Below are 13,111 nucleotides of genomic sequence, written 5' to 3'. Positions count from 1 at the left end.
GCTATCCCAGAACAACGGAAGAATCAGCAAAGTTTAAACTAATTGAAGCTCTCTGTCCTCTTAGCCATAGCAAAAAACTTTCTACTTCAAAGCCTCACATTTGCATTTGCAGTACGCTCCACTCCCACGCTCCTTCCTTCCAAATAGCTGCAAGTCCCACCTGAAGAAAACTGAGTGTTCTGGGATAACAGTAGGGCCAGGCAACTTAGTGCCCTGCATTCTAAGATCCCTCTGTCTCTGTACAATTTTACCACTTATTTGACATTAAAAAATGTTTGTCTGTGTATATCAGTCCTATAAAACTATGACCGCACAGTTTCTTAAACTGTTACAGTTTGTACTGTACATGCAAACAGCAGGATGACGGGGCACATTTTTGTTCCTTCCAGCACCCATAAAATCTCAGAAGCATATCACAACCACCAAAGTGTTCTTTTCTGTCGTAATAATTAATTATGTTATTAATAGGCTGAAGCTCTCTGTAAACGTGCAGCAAAACACCAGAATGTCAGTCTCCGACACAACCGCAATCTTTTCTTCTGAGTTTCCACCATCAAGAAAAGAAATAAAGGCACACTTCTCTTCTTTGTGCATCTGCTGGCACCATGAAGTGCGGCAGTGTGGGTGCAGCTCAACACGTCCACTCATTTCTCATCCAGGACAAAGTTTCCCATTAGAACACTGTGTTTGTTTTAATACCAAAAGCAGCATTTTAGTGTGCGTGTGTGTGTGTGTGTGTGTGTGTGTGTGTGCGTGTGTGTGAGTGCGTGTGTGTGTGTGTGTGTGTGAGTGCGTGTGTGTGTGTGTGTGTGTTTGATTCTACTGTTGATAAGAGTCATGGAGAACATTCTACAAAGATAAGCCTGACATTTTCAAAAGCACCTCATCTGTCCATTTGAATCCCTATAGTCGGGCACCCTAAAGGAACACTTCCTTAACTTCCTTGGCAACCTAAGACTAAACAAAGCAATTTTGGCCTGAAATGACTTGTATCAGAATGTCCCAAGAAGGAGATTGTGCGTGAAACCTGTTTGATTTCAAAAGTCTGGTGTGATAGTTAATTTTATGTGTCAACTTGGCTGGGTCACAGTACCCAGATATTTGGTTAAACACATCTAGATGTTACTGTGAAGGTATTTTTTAGATGAGATTTACATTTAGGTCAGTAGAGCAGATCACCCTTCATCATGTGGTGGGCCTCATCTGATCAGTTGAAGGCCTTAAGAAAAAGACTGAGGTCCCTCAGGGAAGAGGGATGCCACCTGCAAGTGACCTTCAGACTTAAGCCTCAAGGTCACTCTTCCCTGGGTCTCAGCTTACCACTCTCCCCTGTAGATTTTGGACTTGCCAGCCTTCACAATGGTGTGAGCCAGTTCCTTAAGATAAATCTCTCCTCTTTGTCTCTCCCCTCTCCCTCTCTCTCTCCACACACACACACACACACACACACACACACACACACACACACACACCCTATTGGTTTTGTTTCACTGGACAACCCTAATGCACATATCCACCCAAACCCCAAAATCTGTGGCTTCTCAGTGCATCTAGGGCCAATAGAGTGTCCTTCACCAACGAAGTCGTGCTCTCCAGCCCTGTGGGTGGACAGATGCTAAGGGTGCCCACGGGAGGGGTTGGTGGCTCTCCCACTTCCACTGGAACCTCAGGCACTGTGGTTGCTTGCTCTGCACCCCACTTTATTTCTGCCCTCCCCTGTCAAAACCTTCTCTCGCATTGAGCATTTGGGGACGTAGACACCTGCCTCACTGTTCAGGGCAGGCCCGGCTAGCCACACTGGCCTAGGAGCTGGGGAGGGGCCTGAGGAACATACCCACCTCTAGATGCTCAGAGAAATGTAGTGCAGAGCAGGTCCTTCAGAAAGACGTTTCCCGAAGCTGCTACCACAGAAGTCTGCATGGGATTTTCTAAGAGGAAGGCAAATCACAGACATCAGGAAACATCAGAATAATCACTGACATTCAATGCTGCCTGTAGGTCAGATGCTGTTTTAAGGGATTTACAGATCATGCCTCGTTTAATCTTCCCCATGGCCTCTGAGGTCCACACTGACTAGGGTCACCACTTCACACAAGAGGGAAGAGAGGCACTCAGCACTCAAGTGGCTGTCCTGAATCACGTGCTATGACATGGCGAAACCAGGACTCCAGAGGCCCTCCTCTAAGCCTCCAGACCCAAAGTGGGGGATATTTGGAGGCCCAGGTGGATAGTTGAAAACAGGGTCACTTGTCAGGGAGTGAGGTCACGGACACTATTTTTGCAGAAGGAAAATGGGAGCCCTATTGTAGGAATCGGGCCTGGTGACAGAGTCACGGGAAAGGGCTTGTCACAGAGTTCTGGCCTCAGAGCTGCAGACAAGAGGCGGCTGGACCTCATGCTGGATTTACATCCTGGATCCACCATGATTAGTGACGAGACTTGGAGCACTTCCTCCCCCTCTCTGAGCTTCATATGAATATCAAGAATGATAAGAGCTGAATCACATAGCTACTATGAGGGTCAAGTGTGAAATAGGATGGTTCCAGGAAAACGGGGTGCTCAGGATCGTGCCAAGAGCAAAGTCCATCCCTGGCCATCATGAATACAGCATGAAGCCACAGCCAGACACCTGGAGAGCCTCACTTTGTTAGGTCTCGGAGAACAAGACAGAGTCCTCAGGGCATCTAAGGTCCATTAGCCGCGGAGTCAGAGGGACCAGCGCAAGGGACCAGGATGCAAAGCTCAAGGAGGTGCTCGTGCTCTGGACCCCGAGGCACGGGGTCAGCTGCAGACATGGAGTGCCTCCCTGAATCTTGCTGCTGTGCAGCTGTCCGCACCCTAGCACAGGTCCTGCACTCAAGTGGGGAGTGGGCTGCACCTGGGGTTGGGGGACGGCAGGTGACACCTTTGGGAAGGACCAGTCTATAGAGAAGACTGGGGACACTGGACCTTAGGCTGGTCCAAGTGCAGATGAATAACTACCCCATGATTTTAAATGACTTGTGTGGTCAAAACAGATCCACTCATGACTCAGAGTAGACTCTTTGGCTTAACCACTTGGATGGTTTTCTGTAGTGCCCTAATGAATCTGCCAGTCGTTCAGATTTATGCCACAGCAGTAATAGTTGGCTTCCCCAATGAGAGGGTCTATTGATATAATGAAGCACTGTATCTTAAAAAGAACATGAGAACATCCTTTGAGATTTGGATTTCTGTATTACATGTTGGCTGACAGGCCAACTTGCTGACACAGATAAACCTTATGCATGCCACACTCACACGGAAATGTCTTCAAATCCACTGATAAGTGTAAAACAGACCACCACCTAGCATGGACTGTAAGTGTTTGCAGCTCTGTGCCAATTAAATGTTGCTAAAGGATCCGGTGCTCAAGGACTAGTGCACCATAGGACATTCTAAATTGTCCCCACTCCGCTTCCATAGCACTAAGCCACTTTAAGACATGAGGAAGTTTTGACTACAAGGAAAATCTTACTAATCTTTCATTTGAAAGGAGTTGGAATGTTTGGGGTAAATTGGGTGGTATAATGGAACAACTAAGAGTTCCTAAAACAAGCATAGCATTGCCAGCCCCATTCATAACGGTGTCAATTTTAACACCCTGGACTGGCTCCATCCTACGTGATGACTGGACAGCACCACGCTGGCAGCACCGGAAGGAGACGTGCCCTCTGCCAGAAAGACTGTGCCCTGAGTATTATGTCCTGGTTAGCCAAGGCGGTGACGTGCCTTTCCTCATTTCTGAGCAAATCAGTTCCTTCATGTCTCTGATTGTGTCACATGCACAGTCCCTGGAGCACAGCGCAAACCCTGGCAAGGCATTCCTGGACCTCAGCCTCCTGTCTCTGGTTCTCCTCATCCCAACCACCACCCCACCCCATCCTCCCACAGCGGAGCAGATATTCCACCCAAGCCTCAGTCCTCACCCACAGGATACATAGACTGCCTGAAACGCAAATCAAATAGAGCTTGAAGTAAGCTTAAAGGATTCCCAAGTGTCTTCTAACTCAGGAACGATTTTGCTTTTAAGTCTCACACAACTATGATGACACTTGAATTTTAAAATGTAACATACATGGGCAAAACAGTCGTTATTAATACATAAAGGCTCTGGTCCTACAAACCGTGTTTAGTATACCAGGATCAAATCATAAACTGGTTTACAGAAGACTGCCACAAAAGTTGGATTCACAAAGTGAGAACTACTTAAAATTTGGAGACTTGCTGGAATGCCCACTGAATAGTCCCCCAGGGTTTACAGAAGACATTGGAAGAAGAAAGTGCAGTAGGAATTTAGCCCCCTGATTAGGTGAGTGGTTGTTATTATTTTCATAGGAACTGCTGACTTTATTTGTGCTTTTTCTAAAATTTACTCTTGAATTTAATAGTGATGAAAAATATACAGATTATCAACAAATTTAAAAGTTAGCAAATAACTATGGAATATACAGTTTCAGCAAATTTTGAAGCTAGCAAATAAATTGATGACAATGACATTTTTGAAGGAAACATTTCTATGGGCACTTGGCCCATCAATTTTGACCAGTATGTTAAATCCAATTTATTGAGTACCTACTAAGTGCCAAGTGTTTCACATTACTCTACAAGGCAGGCATCATGCCCCTTGTGCAGATGAATTAACTAAGGATCAGAGAAGTAGATTAGTTTGCTCAGACTTGCAATCATTAAGGGACAGGGCCTTGATTTGAAGGTAATCCTGTTGTGTTTTGCTTTTAAATACTTGGATGTGTGAATAAGTGAGAGTCAATCTATTGTTTCTCAGGATTGCATTTTATAGGATTATTCTTTTTACTGATATTGCATTAAGGCTTTTCCGTAGTCCTCAGAGAAAGAGTAGATAAATGATGGAAATCTAAATATTTATATTACCCAAACATTTAATTTTGTCATGAATTTTGACCTCCTAAAAAATGGAGCAGGAGAAAGTTTAAACATCGTTTCAGCTCCTTTCCTGTTGCTTTCTTTTCTTCTGGTAGCCAGATGGAAAAGAGCGGTCAATTGGGGCAGGGCCGGGGAGCTCATATCATCTGCAGAATGAGTTATTCAACTTTATAAAATGAAAGTTTGCAAAATTATTCTCCAAGAGCTCTATCACAACAGAGGCAGTGTCCTTAGAAAGTCCATAGGACATTCTGTAGTTTCTTCTTTATGAGTTCATCATAATCTCCACATTTGCAATTCAATGAGGTTACACCAGCATGGGTCTCAATACCTTCTCATTGTATTCAACAAGCATTATTAGAGCTCATTGGTGTAAGTGAATATAGCCTAGATGCTAGGAATTCCTTCAATGACATATTCTAAATTTCTAACAAAAATTTTAATAATTCAAAATAGGCCATACCAACTTTTTCATGTTAATTTAAATTACTCTATTATATTATCATTAGTTCAAAAATCATTCCAATTAAATGTGGTGGAGAAACTGAGAATGGTATTATTCTATCTAACCTTTAAAATGCCTTTTCAGATACCAAAAAAAGGTTTAATTTCTTTGTGGTTTTATTTCTTATGAGCAAGTACAGTGAGTTACAATACCTGCATTTTCCACTTCCTAACTAGCAAGAAATGCCACTTAACAGAATAAAAAAGGAATAATGAAGCAGAGTGAGAGGTTCCAGAACATCCCACCCGACAGCTGCGTGCCAGCTACCACTAAGAAAAGAGTGGACGCACGATGGGCAGCACAGGGCCCAGGAGTACTTTTTCCTCTCGGCTGTGGTGGGTGGAAAGTTCCAATGAAAAAATTGCCAGCGTGATATTGTACTGTAACATTTTGTTCTTCTGAGCAGTCTGTTTTCAAAGCATATTCATACTCCAGGGCTCATTGCTCATGGAATTTCAGACTGGCTTACTGTTTCTCTTTAGCCTGAAAAACAGGTAATACTTTGAATTTTTAAAATGCATTTCATTCCTATGTTCCAAGAGGAAGTATTGTATCAGAGTCTTTGGTACACTCAGTTAATGATCCAATTTCAAATCCCATCATCAGTCAGGTTTGTCTGAATTCAACTTTATAAACAACTGATAGAATCTCTGGGACTAAAACTGTAGTACCAGGCTTAGTCACTTATAACCCATGATAATAGAAGAGATAGCTAACCCCAGTCCTCAAATAAGGAAATAAGGTTCCAGCAGTCCTGAGAAGAAACACTCTTACATGGTGTCTAATATGACCCATCCATCAACAATGTCTAATTGGGAATTTTTTCATGGCCTCATGAGAGTTTGCACTTCAGCACATCTTTAAGCTCTACAGGTCAAGCAGCTACTGGACAGTTACTTCCATTGCTGCATTATTGTGTTTTATCCCCACTTTATTATGTATATGTTAACCCAGAACCAGAGTGGCCTCTGAGGACTACTGGAACTGGGATGTTCTTAGAGCGACAGAGCTCAAGGAGAAGTGGAGAGAAAACGCCACTTCTTAACACAGATGCCCCAGCCCTCCCTCATTTCCTGCTAGGGCCACCAGCTCACATTCTTCCACACAGTTAAAATTGCTCCAAAGATCAAGAAAATATACTATCGATTCCAATTAGAAACCCTCACTCTTTTAGCATTTGGTAACCTTTATCGAATAGGTCATTTTTCATGGACATATCCCCTTCACGGAGAAACAGAAAAAATAAAGATAATTAGGACCATGGGACAGTTGTAGATTCAGGGGGATTGGGAACATGGTACCACCGGACCAGTCAGTAGGAAAGCAGAGCTGTTAGAATCAGCTCGTGAACTGCTGAAGGGAAAGCAGATGGGTTTTTTAATTTTAAAACCTTGAAGCTACATTATCATATGAACTTGGGACATTTTAAGATAAATTTGGCAGTCTTGATAGTATAAGGACGTAATTGGGTTGGATCTATAAATCTCGTTTCGTTAGGGGAAGTCCACAGGGTAATCGACACCTTTTTAGGAAGCAGGAATATTGAAAAGAGGTTTCAGCCGTCAGAGGTCTTCATCACATAATCTGTGACCACCATTTTCTAATCCTCGTTGGTGGAGCCTGGCCAGCAACCGTCATAAGCATTTAAGAAGTGAGTTCAATAATGCTTCCAGAGATTTCAGTTCTGGTCATCTCCACATATACTGGAGAAGGCTGCCACCCACTGTGGCACTACACTGGTGGCAATTAAAGGTGCAGTAGGTACCAACTGCCCACCAAAGGGTCAACGCTGCTCTAACAGAGGACCCACTAACTAGAAGAAGTTCAGCTTCACTGCGAGATTAGGAGAAGTTATCCTGGTGGGATTGCTGGTGTGTCCAGGGCTATCAATCTCTTGCCTCTGAAAAGCACTCATTTGCTTCCTTTTTTCTCTAACCCTTTTACTGTTGTTGTCTCTTAAGAATGCTGAAACTACCTTGATTTATTGCTTTCGTCCATCAGAAGAAGAGGAACAGCACACTCATTCAGCTATGGCTCTGTAGCCCGCAAATGTCAAGTCAGGGGAGTGGGGGCTCTAGCTGCACTGCTGATACGGAGAACACCTGTTTTATCAGGCATCATTCAAAAGAGAACGCTGCTTTCAGACACCACAGTCCTCACATACACGTGTTTAGGAGCCTCAGAGAACAGGTTGTCTATACGTGACAAAGAAGTGTGCTTGTCAACTCCAGTGACAAATTGAAGGCATGTGCCTTTAAAATCACTCAAGAATGTTTTTAACAACAGCAACAACTAAATTGCTTAGCAAAGACAGCGGGCAGTAAAAGCCATCATGAAACCAACTCACTGGGAACCCACAGAGGACAATCAAAAAAGAGCATCTGGTCCAATCTCCTAAGTGAAAAGAATAGTCACGTCTTCCTTCTCTACCCACGTGAACATCATTTTACACACGATGCTGATCTGTTTTGCTAAGGGGTCCAAGGTTTAAATAATTGTACTATATTCCTCCTAACCAATACCCTTGCTTAAATCAATGGATATGTAATTGACCTAAAATAGTTTATTATCTTTATAAGCTTGTTTTCATTTTACATTGCTCTGGACCAGAAAATATTATGAGGACAGGATGTCCCAACTTTATTCTTCACATTCAGAAAACAAGCCATTTGAAGGAACATTTTTTTCCTAAGTCATAAAATATCAGTACATTGAGGGAAAGTAATTAAACAAACTGCGGCTTAAAGTCTATGACTATTGGGGCTATCATTTGGGAGGAAACCTTAAGGTGGTATCTGATAATGTTTATTAGATTAAAAAATGTAACACTGGTTTTTTCACAAAACTTGATAGTGGGAAAAAAGTTTAATATATTACAATGCCAGCTTAAACAAATACATGGGATAGAAGCTATCTAGAGGGAATGTACTTGCCTTTGATAAAGGTGGTTTGATAGATCTTCTTTGCTCAGTAAAGACAGGAAACTCGGAAATGTGATGAGGCCTTAACACTCCTGATGCTGACAATAGAAAGTAGCTAAAACAAAGAAAGCCATGAAGAAAAATCAGGATATAGCAAAATATCATAGGAGCATTGATTTTTATTGTATGCAACAGGTTTATTCAGATGGTGAAAAATCACTCCTCAAAGGCTAACAGTCGATGAGTTCAACGCTGTTATCATTGGAAATGGGCTGCGATGGGGATTCTCCAAGAAACCATAAGCAAAAGCCCTAGCAGCCCCTCAAACAGACACCACGGTTCTCAAGCTCATCCGAAAGCACGTTTAGAGGTCGGGACTGCCACTGAGGGTGGGATAGCTTCAAGCTGGCCTGTCCCTGAGCTTTTGATCCGTGGTGGCCCATAAGGAATAAGGAGTAGGGAAAAGGGAATTATTAATCCACAATATGAGTCACTAAGTGATGATAGTGCAAAGAAATTCATAAACCCTTCCTGCGATTAAAATGATTTGGCAGGTCAAGAACACGCTGTGAATATTTCTTCTTCCCCTCGTGCTGAGTTCTTAGTCACTACCTAAAACCTTTGGCAAATCCCTCTTGATTCTCCATGCAGATAGTGAATTCTGGTATTTAGAGCTGATGAAAGTTCCTCCCTCTATCTCATACTTTTGATGCAAAATGAACACGTGTCAGTAGAATCCGTGACAGACACAAGCCCATAATAATGGCTCAGGGATACATTTTTAAGGGATTAAAGGTAGCTTTACTGACAACATAAAGCATTCCATCCCTTTAAAGCAGAGAAAATTTTAAAGGGAAGGAAACCCGATCTCATTACAACTTTTTTTCTCTTGGTCAGAACTTGTTCTTTTCTTTTCCCCAGTGTCATTAGGTTTTTTTCCCTCATAATTTGTTTTCTGTAGAGCCAGACACCAAGTGAGAGTGTTTGCTCTCTCCAGATTAGAATAAAACCTAACCCTCATTCCTTTCATCCCTGTATGTAAGTAACAGGATTGTTTCTCTTCTACTTTGACGTTTAGGAGAGCTGAAGTGACAGTGATAATCACACACACGTGAACAGTGCCCAGAGGAGCACTGCACTTCCCAGTCCCCGATGCAGCAGTAGCCAGCCCTTCTTTGCAGAGTCCCCAAAAAGCACCAATATTTTGCCCATCGGAGGCTTGGATTTACCAGTGTTCACTGCTGAAGAGATTATCTGAATGACAAGTTGAATCTGTGTTGTTTTCTTTCAGGACTATAGTCCAGTGGACAATCGGCTACTATATGGAAATAGTAAGCTGTTTTCATTCATTCAGTGCCATAATCTCATGAAGACTTAAAGAGGGTAAAAGCAAATAGGTGGTCCCACCAATAATCTCATTTATCTTCACAACAAACGTATCAGGCAAATCTAGAAGGCTTGAGAAAAATTAAATACCCACTCATACCCAGAGATCATCCACTGTCCGCAGGATGGGCTCTGCATTCTCCCAGAGTGATAAATTCCAGAGATCTAAGTGGACGGGACAAGCACATATCTGTGAAGTCACGGCCTGGGCGTGGCTCTCATCTGTGATGTGCAACAGGCTGAAATGAGGACCTGGTGAACAGTCTTGGAAATCCCATCCAACAAAATAATGCAACATTTTTGGGACTACCAGATGATGAATGCTTAATGATTTGACCTAATTTATTAAGATCACATCTGTAAAAGTGTTATGTAAACTATTTTAATAACTAACTTATAAATTATACTTACAGTTATAGCAATGACTTTGTAGAATGTTTCAATGCATGTTTATCCTGAGAGTTACCAAGGACACACTGGACTGGGATCTTCTTTGAGCAGGACTATGGTAAGAACAGAAACCCTTCCCTTTTTCCTCTTTTCTTCATGCCACCATGTTAGCGCTCCCTTTTGTTATTTTCTCTCCACCTCATCTTCTCTCGTTGCCGAAAGGAGCATACAAAATCATTTCGTAAACTCTTTCAAGTTTAGGTGCTACGGAATAAATGTGTGAGCTCTCTTGGTAAGTTTTGCATTTTTAAAAGCTGTGCAAGTAGAAGAGGATCAGAACAATTCAGAGAGTAAATGACATTAAGGATCAGTAACAAGGGGCAACAGAAGGGTAAGCAATGGGGCAGTTTCTGGCATCCCTGAGATTATGTCACACGGCCATACACTTCCTTGCACACGTACAGAGCTGCCACTCTTCCTGGCTTTCTTAACGCTCATAGATGGACGGGCTTGTTGATTTGTTGGCCTGTGTAGTGGGAGCCCTAATATTTTTTAGTTTTTTGGTGAGCAAAAGTCCTCACAAACATAAGCCAATAAAGCAGGAATTGGTTATTCAAAAGAATTATACTCAAAACAATAAAAACAGTGATAATGACTACTAATAACTGTCACTGCTGCTACTTATGGGGCAGTTACCATATATTGGGGACTCAAGTGATTTACATATAGGCATCTTACCTCGCTGTGCAACAATCCAACAGGATGAGAGTTCTCCACCCCCATTTCACAGATGAGAAACTGAGCCCCAGAGACTCAGTAAAAGGATGAAGTCTTTTCTAGAAATACATGATTTATAGATATTTTACTAGAAAAGCCTACACCCTTACATTTTGCTTCCTTACCTATAAAACAGATGAATATTTCATGTTGAGAAAAGTAGACAGAGAACTTAGGTTCCCTGCTATATGTTTTCAATCTACTATTCCATTTATTGCGGTATGTTGTCCCCAGGCACTCAGGATAGAGAGTGGAGACCTCTTGTTTTGGTTGTGGGGGCTGTTTGCACACTGTGGAGAGCTGTGTGTAGCAGTGAGTTAACGCAGACTTAGCAACACCTGCTAGAACCCATTAGAGGTGGTGTCTTTCAACTTGACGTCAGCGGCACTTTAAACGATTTCAAACAGAAGGGCCCCAGCTGGTCATGGAGCTAAAGTACACCCATATTAGGATGTGCGTCATATAAATATAGATGTGTACATAACATAAATATAGATCCCCGTTACAGCACACTCTGTACCATATTGTTTGTGCAGTCATGAAAAGCTCACTCATTTCAGTAAAGACGATTTCCACCCCAGGAAACGCAACTTTTTTGGCCATTTTATTTACAATTGCAAAGAGAAAATTCGAGACGAAAAGTAAAGAAAAAAATTTGAGAGGGAACAATGAAATTCAAGATAATGCCTAGGATCCCAAGCTTTTTAAAATCTTAACCAAGAGTATTAAAAATTAATAACGTTAAGCATTCAGTGAAATATGAAAGTAAAACTAAATGAAAAACAGACATGATTTTCTCCTCTTCACCTGTCCTGGAAGCTAACACGGGTGGCTGAGGCCATCCATCAGGAGGCCGTGCTATTGCCGACCACAAATAAGCCCTGAGCTTCTTGAATATAAACCATCCAAACCCAGACACTAACTTTCTGTTGCTTTGGCCCAATTCCATGAAACGACTCATTTCCTTGGGACTCCATCAGGAAAAGTTAAGCTCACCCTTAACTTTTTCAGTGCTTTTTATTTGGGGATTACAAAAGTAGTATCTGTTCAATGCAGAAACCTTGGAAAACTCATAAAAACACAAAGACGTTTTTAAAATCATCTGATGCTCATAATTCCACTCCGCACTGTTATAATCACCATTAAAATTTTGGTACAAGTATGTGTTCATACACATTCATCAGTCTTTCCCTCTCTCGATGGTGTTTTGCCATACATACCTTGTGTTTTCACTTAGCAATACATTGTAACATTTGCCAAGTCTGAAATATCCTTCTCTGGCCTGATATTTACTGAATACATAGTATTCCATTGTATAAATTCTGCTATATGGACTATGACCATTTTTCTGAACCAAATTCTTAATTTTGGAGTCTTTCAGTTGTTAGCCATTTCACCTATCTATACACACATACATACACATACATAAATACATATGTGTGTATTATATATGATATATATATATTATGTATAATGTATATACAATTTGTGTGCAATCTTTAATAATTGTTGTCAAAGACACTGTTACTCACCTACCTTGTATCTATTTTTCTCTTCTTCCTTGCTAATAAGACTCTCATTTTGTAGAGATATCTTTGGCTAAATTATTTTGTCTCTTGTATGGCAAAGTCCGGTCAATACAGTGTAAGCAGCAAACTCTGAGCAGTACTTCTGGGATGTCCCTTTGAAGTGGAGCAGATGCGGCTGCCTTCTTCCCCTGGTCTTGTGCCTTTGCTTTCACTGCTCCAATTTTCTTGCCTGGGAAGGACATGCGGTGCACGGTGGTGGGCAGCCCTCTTGGGGCCATGATCTGAAAACATCGGCTAAGAAGGGTGTGGTGGAAAGAGGAAGGAATGGATCTGGTGGCATCACAGGCCACCATCCCAGCCCTAGCTACTTACTTCTAAATTTCATGTTACATGACAGAAACAAATTTCCATTTGATGGAAGCCATTGTCTGTTTATTTATTTATTTATTTTGAGTTTCCGTTATCCAAAACAGATCATGGAGTTGACACTCCATATTCACAGATTCAACCAACTGCAGATCAAAAATATTTGAAATAACAATACAACAGTAAAAATAATACAAATAAAAATAATGCAGTACAAATTGTTTACATAGCATTTACACTGTCTTCAGTATTAGAAATAATCTATAGATGATCTAAAGTATACAGGAGGATGTGCATAGCTTATACTCAAATAC

The sequence above is a fragment of the Cynocephalus volans genome, chromosome 7 (genome assembly GCF_027409185.1).
Source record: "Cynocephalus volans isolate mCynVol1 chromosome 7, mCynVol1.pri, whole genome shotgun sequence".
NCBI classification, from domain to species: Eukaryota; Metazoa; Chordata; class Mammalia; order Dermoptera; family Cynocephalidae; genus Cynocephalus; species Cynocephalus volans.
This window is presented reverse-complemented; position numbering follows the sequence as displayed.